This window comes from Cebus imitator, unplaced genomic scaffold, assembly GCF_001604975.1.
Source record: "Cebus imitator isolate Cc_AM_T3 unplaced genomic scaffold, Cebus_imitator-1.0 Scaffold84, whole genome shotgun sequence".
Taxonomy (NCBI): domain Eukaryota; kingdom Metazoa; phylum Chordata; class Mammalia; order Primates; family Cebidae; genus Cebus; species Cebus imitator.
Window position 1 is genome coordinate 4,611,624 of NW_016107399.1, and position 4,276 is coordinate 4,615,899.

The window sequence follows — 4,276 nt, forward strand, 5'->3', positions numbered from 1 at the left end:
AAAAAAAAAAAAAAAGAAAGAACGAAATCCTACTATGAGCGATCCCGCCATCTGGCCTGAAACCACTTCCCCCAGCTTAGGTACCTCTGTTACCCTGTCGGCCTCCTGTGTTTCCATCGAGGCCGGCGTCTCTGTTCTCTGAACATTTGTTGCACTCTCCCGCCTCTGTACCTTGCCTGTGCCTGAGTGTCCTTTCTCCAGTTCACCTGTTCGAATTCGACCCACCTCCCAGGGCCTGGCTGGAATGCTACTCCCTGCATTCAACATCTGATCTGCTGAGATACATCTGATCTATCCCTGCTCACTGTTCTCCCACTGTTTTTGCCTCTGCCACAGAGCCACCTCACTCTGCCTTGTAGTTTTGTTACCTGTGAGTGTGTCTTTCTCTATTAGACTGTAAGCCTCTCGAGGGTGAGGCCTAGCCTTCTTGTCTTTGTAACCCATAGCACCTGGTATTGTGCCTTGCCTATTGTAGGTGCCCAATAAACACTTGCTGAACTGAATTGGTGTAATGTGCATGTGTGCTTCGAGCACAGTGTGAAGTGGCTGGGAGGCAGAGCTCCAGGACACATGCCCCATGACACATAGGTGTGTCCGCGTGGGGGCCGAGGAATATGCTGGCTATGAGTTACCCCAGCTCCTCATCTAAGGCACCACCAATTCTCAGTGAATGACAATGATATATGGAGATGGGGTATGCTAGAGTGGTTATTGCCAAATACTGGTACTTGGATCGCCTAAGTCAGGATCCCCTGGAGCAGGGCCCTTGATAGACATATAGATTCCTGGGTATACCCCACACCTGTTGGGCTAGAATCTTTGGGGCTGGTGTCCAGGAATCTGCACTTCAAACAAGAACTCCAGGCATTGGCTGTGGGCTAGGTTTGGAAATTCCTTGCCTAGAAGAGAGAAATAGAATGGTAAATACACCAGGATCCTTATTTCAGATGACTTTTCACCTCTGCCCCAGCCAAGATCATTGCTGTAACCAGTGAGCAAAATCAGTTTCATGAGTCTTCATCTTCTTTTTCTACCTACCACTGGATGTACTAATACCTTGGGAGTGAGATTTCCAGACCTGGGTGATGGGCAGTTCTCCAGACATCGACTTTAGACTGCACTGACCGAGCAGCCCTTCTCAGAGCTGCTACTTGGGGAGTCTCAGGTTCCACTTGGAGCCTAGCATTGGCTCAGCTGCTTCCACCACTGTTCCATCAGCTGAGCCCATGCCAAGGCTTAGTCTGAGGGGTCCAAACATGACACTATTGAGTCCTTGGCTCTTTCTACAGCAAAAGGTCCTTCAACATGCTGTGGTTAGCACTGCCCAATAGTTCTGTTCTGTTCCATTTTTTGGATCTCAGGAAACGATACTATTTGGGCTACATGGTGTCCATGGAAGACACATTACTTGACTTCAGGTTGCCTGGCCAGAGCTCTGAGCCACTAGCTGGTGTGTGAGTGGCCAAGGCACAATGGATCCATGCATTTGGAGAGCTGCCTGGTCAGCATGCCCACAAGGCAGTGTTGCTCCTGTTTCCCCGTCCCTTTACAATACCATTAGAGGTCACTAAGGTATTCACATATTAGTATCTCTGCAAGACATACTTTGGTAAGTTATAACAGGTGGTCATTTCTCAATCTGCTAGAACTTTAGGCTATTGTGGCCTTTAATTGCCCCAGCAGGTCTAGCTAAGGCCTCTTCACCAGTCATGCAGCAAGTCCTGGCACCAAGTCCTTCACATGTCCTGTACCAAGAGCTCAGCAAGTGTAATTAGGGGATAAAAACTCATCTCGATTCTCGCCCTTCCTGCACCTGCCCTAGCCTCAAGCAAACAGAAGACCTGGCCCAGGGGCACAGAACAGAAAGAAGCTCATAAACATTATATTTTCATTTATATTGCTCAGGTGAATGGGGTCTTCTGCAGCTTGATAACATGAGCATTAGCAGAGTTTGGGGTGATTATTTCTCCTCAGTCTTGTAGGATGCTCAGCTTGGAACCTGCTGTGATTCTTAAACACATACTCCATGATAGTTGGTTTCACATATAGGTTCTGTTAGCTGTCTAACCAGAGACACTTTCTGTTTTCTTCCTTAAAAAAATTTTTTTTGAGACAGAGTCTTGCTCTGTTGCCAGGCTGGAGTGCAGTGGTACAATCTCTGCTCACTGCAACCTTTGCCTCCCTGGTTCAAGTGAATCTCCTGCCTCAGCCTCTTGAGTAGCTGGGACTACAGGCACCCACCACCATGCCTGGCTAATTTTTGCATTTTTAGTAGAAATGGGGTTTCACCATATTGGCCAGGCTGGTCTCGAACTCCTGACCTTGTGATCAGCTTGCCTCAGCCTCCTAATTATAGGCATGAGCCACCATGCCTGGCCTGCTTTTTTCTTTAAATAGTCTAGGGCTGATTTCTGATCAGAAGAAACAATGCTAGTTAGTTAAGTCAGTCTCATAAGTGACAGATTAACTTCTGTAATGTGTTAGACAAACTCTGGAGTCTTGTATACATTTCCTTGCTCATGTATCTTCTCTACTTAGCTCATTATAAAACAAAAATGGCGCCTTTCAGGTTTTCTGAACTATTACATGAAATTTAAGAGGAACTGAAATCCCTCTTGAATAGAAACAGTTATGTAATACTTTCAGCCAGATGGTAGAGATTCTAACTCTCCCTGAAGCCTGGGCTATTGAAAAGCGTCCCCTGCTGTGGGGCCTTCATTGGAGTCTATGTGACCTCACCAACCCTCCCTTCCCTGGATGAGCCAGCCTCATTCCTAACCACCTCTGCCCACCATGCTGAGCCAGATGCCTATGAGAAACTGCTGATTCCCTTTATGTCACTTGGTGGACACCCCCCAGAACTGGAAGGTGGTCAAATTAGGGGAGTAAGGTTTTCGTGACCTAAGTTCATAAGAAAAAAACTCAGTAAATGATATCGGAAGCTTAGTATGTCTTCACCACTTTCCCCAAGACTAGAATAAATTTGAGTGACTATCAGCAAGTTAAAATTTGTGAAGAATATGAATTCTGTTTTATGGAAATTGTGGGTCAGTCAAAGTAAGGGATGGCAACTGGGATATTCAAGTGGCACTTCTTTCAACTCCTTCCTTTTTATTTTCTCCACCCATTCCCACTTTACTGTGCCACTTGTTGGCTACTGGCCAGGTTGGTGAGCAGAGGGAGTACAGGCATCCTGGAACAGAGGTTAAGGTAGGGCTACGTGGTGCCAAAAAAGATATAAAGGAAGAGCCTCTGTGGTCTGAAGACACCAGAACTTTTCCATCATCATCATTGTAGACACATCTATGATGCTGTATGTCTGACACCCCAAGCTTCTAGGAACAGAACCCCCAAACTCTTGGTGAAACTGCCTTTTCGGAATAAGTAATGAGAGAAATCTAACGTGACTGACTCCATCTTGCGTCTAACTTCACAGGATAAATTGCTTATTCCAGCATGGAGGCCAAGATAAGTATGAGATAAATTGAGTTCACAGTTAACCTATGAGGCAAGGAAAACTGCCCTCCTGCCTTGTTTGTAGACCGAAGCTGCATTCATAAGACAAGGTTAAAATTATGGTAGGGCCTTGAACTTTGCTATAGAATAGGCATAAACAATGACCTGCCATTGCTTTGTTTGTTTTTCCATAAGTTGTTTGCTGCCCCAGAATCACAAAACTGGGGTCACATGATTATAACTCCCCCAACTACTCCTATCAATAACATCACTATTGTGAAACTTAAAGAACTTGTCTTTGAGATATTTTTCAGATTTAGCATTTGAACAGAACAAGAGATGCCACCTGGTCCTGAGGCCCCTTTCAGAACTCACTCAGCCACACGAAGACAGTTTTATGGGTCTCTGTGGTTTCATCTCCAGCCAATTAATTGTTTCAGCTCTCCAGCTCCCTCCCTGCCAAAGTACCCAACCTACTGAAATAAAACTGGAGTCTGGCAAACCTGGAGGCCAGAGCAACAGGTCAGGCCTGTGTGAGGACTTAGAATTCAACTGGTCAGGGGTGAGAAGTTGATCAAACTCTCATTCTCAATATGGAAACATTGGAAATTCACTTTTTCTGGTCATGACCACTCTGATTTGGAGCACCTTGTAGGAGTAGCTGTGTGTGTATTTGTGTGTGTGTGTGTGTGTGTGTGTGTGTGTGTGTGTGCACAAGTATGTTTATTTAGTGATGAGTTCCATGTCCCTAGAGAAGAAGTCAATAAACCTTTGGTACAGACTCATTTTGTTCTGAAAGAGCACTTTTTGGGGGGTAGGG